The following is a 13,633-nucleotide window of genomic DNA, read 5'->3' as shown; positions in this document are numbered from 1 at the left end:
ATTTTCGAGTGTTGCTCGGTAGCGGGGCCTGGGGGACCATGTCTCTATTGCCCAGGCAGGCTAGGGCCATGGCGGCCGGTTCATACTCGATTTGTTCTTCCTCGTAGACCTCTACGTCTTCTTCTCCCTCTTCTCCCAGAGCTGCAGCAGCGAACTGGCGGGTCGGAGGCCCAGTGGTGCCGGGACGCTGGTTCATGGGGCAGAGGGGGTCACTGGCATAGTGACCGGTCCGCTGGCATCTGTGGCAAGTAATGTTCGGGTGGGGCCCCGGCCGTGCTGGGGGGTCCCTCTTCAGGGACGGCGAAGGGTTACTCGGGGGGGACCCTGGAGGGGGGCCCCGGCCCGAGGCTGGCGGGAAGCTTCGGCTCTGGTTCTGTCCTCCTCCGCCTCCCCGCTGGCGGGGGTGCCCCCGGCCGCCCTGACCGGTTTCTCCTATCGGTGTTCGGGGGACCCGGGTGCTCACCCATCGATCCGCCTCGACGGCGAGTTTCTGGGGCTCGGTTAGCTTGCTGTCGAGTAGATGCTGTCTGAGCTCGACAAAGCAGTTGTTGGAGAGGTGCTCCCAAACGATGAGGTCGAACAGCTGCTCGTAGGTGGACACTTTGCTGCCCTTTATCCATCCTTCCAGGGCCCTGCTATAAAAGTTCACGTACTCGACCCACGTGGTACCGAGGATTTTCTTGCAGTCTCTGAATCTCTGCCGGTACATCTCGGGGGTGAGGCCATACCGGACAAGCAGGGCGTCCTTCATGTGGTCATAGGAGGACATTACGTCGTCGGCCAGCTCCAGCAGGGTGTCTCTTCCTTCGCTGACTAATCTCCCCCATAAGCCGGCACCCCAGTCTTTTCGCGGAATGCGGTGCGCGGTCATGGCAACTTCGTACGCCTTGAACCATTGCTGGATATCGTCATTCTTGTAGTACTCCTTGACGATATCCTTCGGGATGTGGACCTTTGGGTCGGCAGGAGGTGGGGGGTTCCGGGCTACCGTGGCGCCAGCCTCTTCGAGTTTGGCTTTGATTTGGAGTTCTTTGAGGCCACGCTCGTGTTCGTATGCGAGTTTTTTTTCTTCCAATTCTCTTTGCCGACGCCTTTCTTCCAGATCTCCCTCTAATCGCAGATGTTCAAGGGCCATTTTTTTTTCTGCTAATTGTAGTTCTCCGTCCAGCCGGAGTCGGGCGAGCTCTAGTTCATGGAGCCGACTCCTCTCTCGCTCCCGGGCGTCTTCGTGGGAGAGGCCCGGGTCCCTGTTGGCGGTTCTTTCCTCTATGGGGGCTATGACGGTACTGGCGGGTACTTCTCGGATAATGTCATCGTTCGTTCGGGGTGGGGACTCTCTGGTCTCTACCCAGGTTTGCAGCGCTTCTTTGAAATCGTCCTTTGTGCTTAGTCCGGTGGTAGCGATACCCAAGTCTTTGCAAAATTGTTTAAATTCTTTATGGGTATACTCCTCTAACAGGTCTTTCTGGAATTCTGCAGTCGTTCCGGCTTCCTTAGTAGTCATCGTGGCTGTGGGTCTCTGTCAGTAGTGACGTGTTACTCGCTGTACGATTTGCGCGGGCTCGGATCCCACCGCTGCCACCAATGTTGGGAAGGCGACCCCAGGGGCGACAGAAGGTGTCTGACTGTCCGCCCCGAGTCCCACCTCTCACTTTGGAATAGGCCGAGCGCCGTAGGGAGGCCTCCTTGGCGAGGCTCCTCTCCTACAATCGTAACAGCAGAGCAATCACACTACTTACAGATAGACACCACACAGGAAGGATATTCACACGAATCTTTATATAAGTACTCAAAGCAAGTTCTTGGCAGGATAGCGGCAAGGATCGAGGGATCCGTAATGTCGTGGTCTCGGGGAAAGGGGGTAGCGGCACAGTCTTGGCACCCACTGGTGTGTGGATAGTTCAAGGGTTCAGGCCGCGACAGCGTCAGCAGGGCCTCGGAGATAGTTCAGCTTGGACAGGCCGCGACAGCGTTAGCAGGGCCTCGAAGATAGTTCAGCTTGGTCAGGCCGCGACAGCGTCAGCAGGGCCTCGAAGATAGTTCAGCTTGGAAAGGCTGCGACAGCGTCAGCAGGGCCTCGAAGGTGGTTCAGCTTGGTCAGGCCGCGACAGCGTCAGCAGGGCCTCGAAGATAGTTCAGCTTGGACAGGCCGCGACAGCGTCAGCAGGGCCTTGAAGGTGGTTCAGCTTGGTCAGGCCGCGACAGCGTCAGCAGGGCCTCGAAGATAGTTCAGCTTGGACAGGCCGCGACAGCGTCAGCAGGGCCTCAAAGGTGGTTCAGCTTGGACAGGCCGCGACAGCGTCAGCAGGGCCTCGAAGATAGTTCCAGGTGCAAGAGTTCGGATCAGGATCAGCCGTGACGAGGTCAGCAGGGCTTCGACTCCAGATACAACTGCCGTCTTGATCCGGGGCTGGCCCAGATATAGGACTGGAGGGCTTTGATGTCCGGACCCTCGCGCCTGGGGGTCAGAGGGGCCGGGATGAAGGTGTCCAGACACCCAGCAGGGGGGCGGAGCCAGCGCCCAGGGAGCCTGGAGAGCGATTGATACCAGGCGTCCGGGGGCGATGGGAGGCCCATCGAGGCTCTCCTCCTCCAGGATCTGGTCGAGTGACCACTTTACCACCTAGGAGGATCCTGGTGCCTCAAGGTCTGGGCTTCGCTGGGGCCGGGCCCGGGATGGCTGCGGCCACGTGTTCGGGGCGTGAGGATCCCAAGATGGAGTCGGGCCGGAAAGGGTGGCCTGGTCAGGGTGCCAGGCTGGCAGCGTTGGCGAGCAGGTTCCGCCGGGGTACCGGGGAGGGGGAGAGCTGTCGGTGGCCGGGGAGGCTGCTCGCGCCGATGGTTCGTGAATGTGCGTGTCAGGGGGGTCGATAGTAGGTAAATGGAGGGCCGATGTCGTCCTGGGCCCTCCGTGCGGACGCGGTCGGACCACGCCACGAGGCCGTGTCCAACACACGCACCACTTTTTCTCCTAACAGACAGAAGCTTGACTTCTAAGAACACGAGCAGGATCAAGTTCAAACCAGGTGAGAGCTCGGCTCGACCACAAGAAATGTGTCCAATTAATCGTCAGCACTAAGCACTTTTCCATTTTCAGTTAAACGTTTAGTTTTATGACAAAGTTGATTTTAATAAATGTGTTTACTTTTAATAAAGCTTTTAAACTTAAATAGACTCTGTGGTTTTTGGTCCTCCAGACTAGAGTGGATGAGCTAAAGGTTTTGGAATTTTTGCAAGCATGAGTCCGTGCCTCTGACACTTCTTGACTCTGACTCCGTACTCTTGTCCTGCGTTGGATAATCTAATCATCATTGGGGATCAATCATCGGTGACTTTGGGAGCTAAATGACTCTGCCACACTATCTAGTCAGTAAGGAGATTGGGGGTTCAACTACAAAGTCTGTTATCACTGAGGTATGTGGAAAGTCTAACAGCACCTATTATAATTGATAAGCTAAGCAATGCATTATTTAGTGTCCATAGTTCTGTTTGTGCAGATTTGTCCCTGCAACAGTAGTAGAATGGATTGTCCTACTATCCAAACCAAAAGTAAAGTAGTATCTTATTCTTTCTTGGTGGTCATTCACCTTTTTATTGTTGGCAATTGTCAAAGCATAAACATTTAGAAGACTTGAAAAGACATTATGGACAATCCCAGAGGACTGCACTCAGTGCATAGAGCTATTGATGACTAGAATGGGAGTCCAATGGAATTGCCAAATGTGCAATCTTTAGTTAGCTACACAGACAGACTAATAAGAATAATCTAGTAATACCACAGGGAGTCATAGTCGAGGCAGGATAAGAATTTAGATCCAGTCTACAAGAAGATCAAAGACGATTTAGAAAAAATCAAATGAGGAACGCTAGGAAAAAATAGGTACTCTATATTAAAATTAAAACTTACTGGGGCCAGCAAAGGAGCCCTCGCCTGCCCGATCCTGGCCTGCATCCTCCTGAACAGCACCCTCCTCCTCCTCCTGTGTCCTCTTGCCCTTGGGGGGAGCTGATGTACAACATGAAAGAAAGAAAGACCAGAAAACATGGATGAGATTTGTCAACCAAATCAAACATTTCAAAAGAACAATAACAAAATATTTTGGAGAAATAGCAAATAGATAGACAACTATTCCACGGGATATATTGACCAATCTCATGTGGTATACTACGTTATTCGTATTGCCTGATTTGCGGACCGTTGACTTTGAAAGTTCCTATGTAACTCACTAAAAAGACTACTAAAAAGGTTTGCCTAGGCCTGGCAGGCAGCAGTCCGCAGCACGCGAAGTGACAGACAAAGTCCATCGTGCTTGCAGATCAGTGAATACTCAAACTATCAATCCACCGACCACCACCACTATTTCTTCTTATAGCCATGTTTCTAAAGGAAGTACTGGACTTCAGTCTGTTGGGGCTGATTTAGAAGTCCCTTGCGGCTCATTTTCCTCCATTGTTGCGTGACTTTTGTGACGCAGCGGCACAACAAAAGAGCCGCCATGGTGCGGCGTATATAAAAAAAAAAAATGACGCATATGGGACATGCATCACGTTGTAAAGCCCTGCGCCATCAGGGGGCGTTCCGGCGCAAGGGAGGGCGTTCCTGCGCAGGAACGAATCCTAAAAGTGGCTGAGGGAAATCTACAAGATGTCAATCAGTCACTTTTAGGACAATGATGCGTGATTGAAACCCTGCGCCTGCTTGAAGCCGACGTACGGCTTGATGCAGCATTGGGGAGATAGGGCACCCAAGAGCATTGCTGGAGCTGCGCCATCGTTGGCACGCAACTCCAGCAATGCGCCGCCTTTACGGCACAGATGCGTAAGGCTTCTGTGACGTTTTGGGCCCATGGGTGGTGGTGGTGGCATGGCGCACAATTACTGCCGCATCCCTGCTACTTTGCAGGGATGCGCCGGTAATTGAAAATATGACCCTAAGTGTCTAGCATTACGCAGTTCTTTACACTACACTCATACATAATTTCTCAGGCCAATGTAATGAACACAAAATACAAAACAAATAAGCATAGTAGCAAGCAAGGCTACTGAGAAGTAGAGCAGTGCACCTGAAATGCATAGAAGATTTTGAAATATAATTTACCTACAATGTAATCAGCAGCATTATTGCTCTTGGTAAAGAACAAAGATTTGCAAATAACAGAGCCGGATGAAACAGAGTAGTGATGAAATAGCTAGAAATAGCTACTACTACTCACAAAGCACGGGGACCTCTACGCCGAGCGCGTCCAGCAAGTCCCGTTCCCGGTCCATGACATCCGTCCAGCGGTGGGTGGCCTGGTTATAGGTGCGCCGGACCCCAGAGAGCTAAAACAGGGCCCGGCACACCTTCTCCCACCGCTTCCGGCGCTCCCGGATGCCATAGCCGGTTGCGATCTTGCCGCCTCCCAGGATAGTCTTGGGGAGGCGGCGCTGGACGTGGAAGATTAGTGCGGCCACCTCCTCCGCGCTAAAGATCTCCCGTGGCATCACTAGCTCCCCCCTCAAACGCCCGCGCGGGAGCCGGGCACGGGGTGCGGGACCCTTCCCCTTCTCAGGGTGCTTTCCGGCTCCCTTTACCATGGTCTGGGCAGAAATGAAGTTAAATAATAAAGAAGAAATAGAATAGGGAAGAAAAAAGTAGTTTAAAATTAACAAAAAGTAGCAGAAAACACAAAAATATAGAGCTAGAAAAATAGAGGGATAGATAATAAGTAAAATAGATCAAATAAACTTCAAACAAGCAAAGGATGGCAGAGATTCAGAGAGATTCAGAGAGGATACAGAAAGCATGCCCAGAACCATAGCAATGAATGAGAAACAAGATGGCCGCTCCCATTCACGACCGCGTGGGTAAGTTCGCGCAAGATTTTCCTCGCGATCACGCGCGAAATTGTACTAGCGAGCAGCACACTTTGTGAGTATACACATAGCGGCCGGAAATGGAATTACGTCACGCAAACAAGATGGCCGCGCCCGTGTACGGCCGCTAGGGTAACTTCGCAAACGTATAGCTACAAGCGCCTTGCGAACACGCAAAAAATCACGCAAACATACACGCCGCAAAAAAAATAGTGTATTCTCACGCATTCGCGGCTTCCGAAATCGATCTCGCACGGATTCGCGCCCCGCAAATCGCGCGAAAATGCAGAAAAACGATTTTTGCTAAACTGAAAGCAATCAGCAGGTGCAAAAGTTCAAACTTAACATTCGTAACCATTCACTCTAGTGCTTCCTGAGGGGCCCCTCCAGAGTTCAGTTGCCTATTTGCAACTATTCTATGACCCTGCTATGACCCAAACAGCAGGCTCATAGAATAGCTACAAGTAGACCATAAAGGTCCTGTGAAAAAAAATTGCACTGCAACAGAAAGCAAATTACAGATAAGGAAGGAAGCAGGTGCCAGCCAGACTGGAAGTTTCAAAATTACTGACACATTAATCAACCCCAAATTAATTCATGGCAGTTGAAGAAGGGCAGGTGTGCTTGCTTTCACTGCAACAGAAAGCAAATTACAGATAAGGAAGGAAGCAGGTGCCAGCCAGACTGGAAGTTTCAAAATCACTGACACATTAATCAACCCCAAATTAATTCATGGCAGTTGAAGCAGGGCAGGTGTGCTTGCTTTTTTTCACCCCCATAATCTACAGTGATAAACAAACCTAATGGGTGGCAGTGAGGATGTACCAGAGGGTGGCATGGGTGTACCAGAGGGTGGCAGTGGTGAAACAGAGGGTGCTGTGAACCTGTGATGATAATCCAGACGTAGAAACAACATAGTCGTGGCCGTTGCAAGCCGAAAAGTAAGTTCGCAATTGCGAAATGGTCCACAAATCCTCGCGAACGCTCGCCAACACAGAAAAACGTAATAATCCGCAAATCCGCGAGAGTTCGCGTATTTTTGCGGATTGCGAATCCATAAATTCACCAATTCGCATACGCGAGATCCGCTAGATCCGCCCATGCTTAGATATAACTGGGGAGAAAGAGATGGAGCCCCACTGTCATCTGTTTACTTCTTTAGCAATCCTTTTCTAACTCTTTTTATTGTTAGACTTGCACACAGAGAGATAATTCTAATGTTTCTTTACCATTGTGGCAATATTCACACATCTATACATTGTTACTGTTTTACTTTTAATGGTAGCGTGCAGCTATTTAGCATATGTTGAATTTTGAAATGTAATTCTTTCATTGACATTTGCAGAACATAATGACGACAACAAACCAAATTGAGCTCATTCCAGACATTTTCAAGAAGGGGGCCACACAACACTGCTTGCTAAGGCAAGCCAGGCTTACACAAAATACACAGTCACTATTCACTCAAACAAGTACTTCACAAGCATCACCACCTCTGCCAGTCCACAAACAATGTAGTCACTCAAAAAAAAAAGAACAATCAACCCACAAATCAACATTTAGAACAAAAGCAAGAGACAGCCCACATACTGTACTCAAACAAAATCATTTGTAAATACCAATTGTAAGTCATATTTACAAACAAAAGGACTCTCAAAAAATAGTACAGAGATTACACCAAGACAAGTAGACAGCCAAAAGACTGCCATGTTCAAAAAGACAGGCTATAGTCCCAGACCTTTTCCAAAATACACTGAATTACCAATGGAGCTGTAGTGTAGGAAAAGTACTATACAATTACCCTACGAGGTAGCATTTACTGATTAAACATACATGTGAGAAGTTGGCCTGATGTGCAGTGTTCACTATTCTAGTGATCACTATATATCAGTCCAAACAACCCTTATTGATGATTGGTTGTAAGTCAACCTTATAGACCAGCTATCCTAGTAGCATGGATACGAGCAGTCTAAGGCTAAGACTCTAGAGGGCGTGTTAAGCCAGCTGTTTTACCATCACATTACCCCTTGAACACCCAGTGAAAGGACACCACACAAGTGTTATGAAAATAAACAATGTATTTATTAGAATCACAACAACCCTGTACTCTTTATGAGGACAGGGTGCTAAGCACACAACAAAACTCTTATGAAAATACTTAAGTTAGCATGTTATACACAAATGCCCGAGGGGCACGAAAAACCATATACTCTAAAAGTGGAATGCGAAATTACTAGCAGGTAAGTACAGTACTAATAGGCTTTGGAATCGCTAGGACTTGACTAGGGAATCGTTAGATTACTTCTAGGAGACCTAGGGGACTCGGGTGCAGAGTGTGCACTCTCACGCGGGATGCGGGACAAAGTCTATGGAAGCTAGTAAAGGCAAAGTTAGTGTTCACGGGCGAACCCGACCTGGTAGGGAGAAAACGACAGTGGATCCTGACCCTAGGATAGTGAGGCTATGCTGGGACACCGAAGTGCTGAAGTTACCTAGCCCAGGGGCTGCAGCTGCATAGGTCTGCAAAGATGTCGGGAATCTCGTTGCCGGACCAGGAGCCTGGAAGGAAGAAGTTGCTGGCAGGCGACCAGTGAAGGAAAGTTCGATGGATCCAAGCCTGGATCAAGGAAGAAGGAAACCTGAAAGCAGAGGGGACCAAGTTCTTGAATCACTAGCCAGTGATTAAGTGGGCACCAGGATGGCACCGGGCGAAGTCACCGCAGTCAGGTGAGTGGGCGCTGCTGGGCTCTGCAGTCTCTCGGACCAGGAGGCGATGTCGGCGACCAGGATGGAGGTGCGAGCTGTCCCACGAAGGTTCTTGCTGTCGACGTCGCTGGACCCAGGATTGGGCAACAAGTCTTGGCAAATGCAAGGCCCACGCGGTGGACCTAAAATGGCGTCTTGGGCGGACCAGGAGGGTCCAGGGTACTTCTCTGATGGAGGGAAGCAAGGGCCAGTCTGGAGCAACCAGACCAGCAGCAGAAATGTCGTCGGGCGTCGTTCAGAAGGCCACAAGCCAGCGGGCTAGTAGCCAAACAACGCGGTGAGCAAAGCAAAAGCAGAAGGGCCCCACGCCGATCGTGGAGATGCTGGGGGGCTGCTCTTCGGTGCTGGAGCTGCTCAGGGTGGGGGCTTCTCGGACCCCAAAGCACTCACCAGGAAATTACTCGGTGGGCTTGCTGTGCAGAAGTCGTGCAGTCTTGAAGATGGCCGGTCCCTCGAGGTCTCGTCACACCCACGAATCTCAGCGTGACTGATGATGTAGGTAGAGGTCAGAGGTGCCAGGGAAGCCGGTTCTCGTCGAGCTTGGCAGTCGGATTCCGGAGGAAGGACGTGCAGCAGACCGCAGTGTTCTTAAGATGGTGCCTGCGGATGCAGGGTGACTACTCCTTAGTCACAAGGGAGAAATCTTAGGAAGAAGTCTTGAGTTCCTTTCGTGGAAAGTAGTTTCAGGATTCAAAGATGATCTGATTTGGAAGGGGGCCAGTCTCTACCTTTATCTGGGAAAAGGGGGCTGGCATGCGACTAAGTCCTGCCCTATGGGTGGGACCAGGAGGGGGGTGGTTACACCCACTTCCTTGGCGGGCTTTTCCCCAGCACAGGGTCTGGAGTGTCCCTGGAACTGGTTCCAGCCAGCCTATGCACAGTGAGCACCGGGGTGCCACGTGCAGTCACCTTCCTCTAAAGCCCTGCCTACCTACAATACACAAAACCCTGTCTGGGACGGTGCTGGCACCGCCCCTGGCAGGAAACCCTTTGTCCTTATCTCCTGCTCTGGGAGGACTCCCAGCAGCAGGAGGGCAGACTTGTGTCTCGGTGGCAGCATCCATTTTGTGGATGCTAAGGCTCTGTCTGACTTTTAACCGGGTTATAGGTTACATGCATGTCGTGTCCCTCTAGAAGGGTGGAATGCTAACCCCGTCGCCAGAATTGGCGAGGGGTTAGTATTCCAATTCGTATGACACCTTACTCGACATGTTTTGATAAAGCGATACCAGAGTTGGCATTTAACCGCGAGGATTATAATGCACTTAAGAGTATATGGTATGCGATATCATGGAAACGGCTAAGGGATAGATCCCGAAAGCCGCAGACAGGCTCAGCTCATGCCAGAGCACCATCTCACACGATTCCAAGCACTCTGCCTTCAGGATTGTTAAGGCCTCACACAACAGAGAAACCCTATATATTACACTCATTTGTATACTGTCCATACACAGATTGAGATTATTGGTCCTATAGTGATCCAATAAAGGGAGACAGACAAAAGGATATGTACTGCTCCCTAGAACGGAAAAGGGGAAGATAACACATGTCTTAATACTGCCCTCACACACTTTGCAGTGTCATGCTTTATCATTGGGCCGCATCATACATCTAGGTGCAGACCAACACACTAGATGGAGCGCAATATTTTTTTTTAGACGAAGATAAGTGGTCAGGGTCGAGATAAAAAGGGAAATATGTGAAATTACACATACAACACGTAAACGTGACACAACAGAAAATGAAAACAAGAGAGAAGGGACGTCTCTTCCCTTCTATAACAGGACCAAAAAGGGCAGAATTTAATTTAAAACAACCTAGGGGTCGACATAAATGCTTTTATTCTATCTGTAGACCCCTGGAAGGATTAAAAATGTCTAAATCGGGCTTTAAAGGGAAGGCAATGGTCCCTATATTCCCACTGCCATTACCAACATGTTTCTGCCACTACTACGCCTCCATCCGGATGGCACTGGCTTTCATCAGGGTGTTGGTCCCTGTTTTTCATTCTTTACCCAACTTGGGTGTTTTTTACCTTGGTCGTTTCTGTCTGTAGGTAATTTCTCAATTTCCTGAACCTCTCCAGAATTTATGTGAGGGAACAAATGCCTACAGAATCAAGACAAGAGAGAGGGGGTGTGAGAAGCGAATATTATCACACTCTCTCTATACAAGTCTTCCTTCCCCCAGTTTTTTACATGCATCCCCCACATTGTTTTATTAAAAGCCACAACCAAAACGATTGAAGCAGGCAGATTAAAAACCGACCCCCCTCATTAAGAGGCTGCCACACTCTCCATCCAAGTCACACTGGACTACATTATTCCTTTCATCACCAGTAATTATGTCTTTAAGTACTTACCATTGACATTTCTCATTTCAATAATACTCACACAAGTTCATGAAAACTTTTCTGAACCCGGGGCTGCGTGGGGCTGTGTTCTCGCCGTCACACTATGGAGGGGAAAACACAGAATCAAAGTATTCCTATTTTCAAGCTGGTTAGTGTACCCTTCATGTATGCCCAACTTATGGCACTGCAACCGCATTGTCTCTTAAACTCAAGTCTGTCTTGCCCATCTATTGTCAGCCCCCATCCCTGCCCATTCGGAAGGCAAAAAGCTATCCAAGGAGGCGGTTCTCGAGGAAGGCAAAGATCATTACAGGCCACCCTCCTCTAGTAAGGCAGATTGATATGTAGATTTAACTTTCACCGCTAGACCTCTCCTTGCGTGCACAAGGCTATTAACACTTACTAGTCACAAGAAGCAGCAGGGTATTAGCTCCCACTGTCAGCCCTCCGACGATGTGGTCCGTTTATTCAAGACGCCAATATCTAGATGTGGTTCCCGATCACGTGACCGCCTCTGGTGTGCTCCCATGGAACTTACTAGAGAGCATAGAGAGACTAAAGGTTGGGCGCTACTTTGCTCTCTATGGTGTCTCCCATCTTAAAGAAGTCACAATGTTAGTGTCAGTATGGGAAACATTGTAAGAAACTTAATCAGGTGAGATCCTACTAGCCCCGAATTCATTCTGAGTCACATAATGTGTGAAAGTTGAACTGATCTCAGCAATATCAATACTGACAGGGCGAAAAAGAATCCCATTCTTTATTCCTTTTCTTGATCGATGTAAAAACAACGTGCCTTAATGTGTAGGGCACATCACTACATGTGTTTGCGGATTACCAGATAGAAACAGGTTCGAAATGTGGGATCGTGTGTGATTAAAGTTCCTCCCGTTCGTGCATTAACCCACACGTGTGCACCGATCTCAGTATTGCTGGTGTCTGAAGTCAGTATCAATAAAGAAAGGGGGAGAAAAACGGGATTCAATTCTTTATTTCTTTACTGAAAAATTTGAGAACAGCGGGCCTTCATGTATAGGGCACATCACTATATATATTAACGGACTACCAAATAAAAAAAGGTCCGAAATGTGGGCTCTTGTATCATTAAGATCACTACCCTACATGAATTGGAACACCCGTATGCACCGATCTCAATATTGTTGTCATCTGCAGTCAACTTTGTTTTTAAGTCTGCATATGTCATCTCATGAAGCAATCAATCATAGGTCTTACTTAGATATTGGTTAGGGACTAGGGAGTCGTTCCTACCCAAGTAGGTATGTTACAGCTAACGTATGTCTAGGTTACCAAGGTGTGCATCTGTCTTATAGACACCCTCCGCCCTAGTATCTTTCCTCATGCTGCCTTGGCCCAGATCCATATATACATGTATGCAAGATTCACTAAACTCAGTATCTTTCTCCCATGGACCTGATCCATACATAGATGTACAGATATTTACTTCACATTATCTTCTCATAATACCAAGTAGTTGGAACCAAGGAAAACCGTCATTAAGACCACATGTACTACTTTTTAGTCGTTCAACCCAACGCTGTTCCCTGATTAAAAGGAATTCAGCCACATTGCTGGTACATAATGGAACAAAGTGTCTATCCAGCGCCGTCCATCTCAGATCTGTTTCACTGTGTCCCTGTTCTTGAAAGTGTGCTGTCATATTTGTATTGGTTTTACCGCACAGTATCGTACTCATATGCTCTAAGATGCGGGTCTTTACATTCTGGGTTGTCATACCGACATATTGCATGTCGCAAGGACACTTCAAGAGATAGATAACATTCTCTGTGTTACATGTGGTGTGTTTTCGCAATTCCCATGGGTAGGTCAAGCCAATGTCTATACTTTTCCCGTTCATGGAGAGGGACAGGCCCTACAGAAGCCACAGGAATAATGGCCCATGATGGGTGGAAAGATTGAATTTCTTTCCAGGAATTAATTACCATGGTTCCTTGTCCTCGGGCGTGTATTGACAATCATGTCCTTAATACTAGCACTTTTTTTTAAAAGAGAAGAGTAGCATCAGTTGTTCCAATCCATTGGCATTAAGGATTCCCCAGTTTTTTGCATGAACTTCTTGACCTGATTAGAAGCTGTGTTAAACGTTGTAACTCAGATGCTGCTGTCAACTTTCTCTCTTTCATTGGTTTCTTGTAGGCTGGGCAGGTGTGCTTTCCCCCCATATCTACCGTGGAAAATTAGCTGTGATGCTGGATGGAGGCATTTGCATCCTTGACTTTCACGAGAACAATCCCCGTGCAGTTCCTGTGACCAGGAGCTTCTTTCTCCTCATCTGCTGCTCTGATCGGTCTCTGACCTTTTATACACACAAGATGCATGTCAACTCGCATAGAAACCCAGCCCACACACTAGCGGTGTGCACAGTCTTCCTGCCATTTACCCACTATGATGGACAGCTCACTCAAGGGACCACGGTGCCCTGGTGCAATCGCATAGTAACACACATATGGTCACTGGAGACAATTCTTCTGGCACTTTACACAGCTGTAGTGTAGGAAAAGTACTATACATTTACCCAACGAGGTAGCACTTACTGATTAGCCAGTAAAAAGTACTCCATTTGAGTAGAGGTATCGCACAAAATGGTGGCGTCTTCTTGGGTAAATATGAAGGGCAGGG

At 48.7% G+C, this 13,633-nt stretch overlaps 1 long non-coding RNA gene across 1 annotated transcript in view; it reads right to left on the bottom strand.

Annotated features, from left to right (window-relative positions):
* LOC144771505 (uncharacterized) overlaps nt 1–13,633 on the bottom strand; it is a 150,699-nt gene that overhangs the window by 63,912 nt on the left and 73,154 nt on the right. Inside the window, exon 2 of the long non-coding RNA XR_013599314.1 lies at nt 11,016–11,076. This is a non-coding gene — a long non-coding RNA (uncharacterized LOC144771505). The remainder of the gene's footprint in view (nt 1–11,015; nt 11,077–13,633) is intronic.

Source organism: Lissotriton helveticus, chromosome 8 (genome assembly GCF_964261635.1).
Source record: "Lissotriton helveticus chromosome 8, aLisHel1.1, whole genome shotgun sequence".
NCBI classification, from domain to species: domain Eukaryota; kingdom Metazoa; phylum Chordata; class Amphibia; order Caudata; family Salamandridae; genus Lissotriton; species Lissotriton helveticus.
This window is presented reverse-complemented; position numbering and strand designations above follow the sequence as displayed.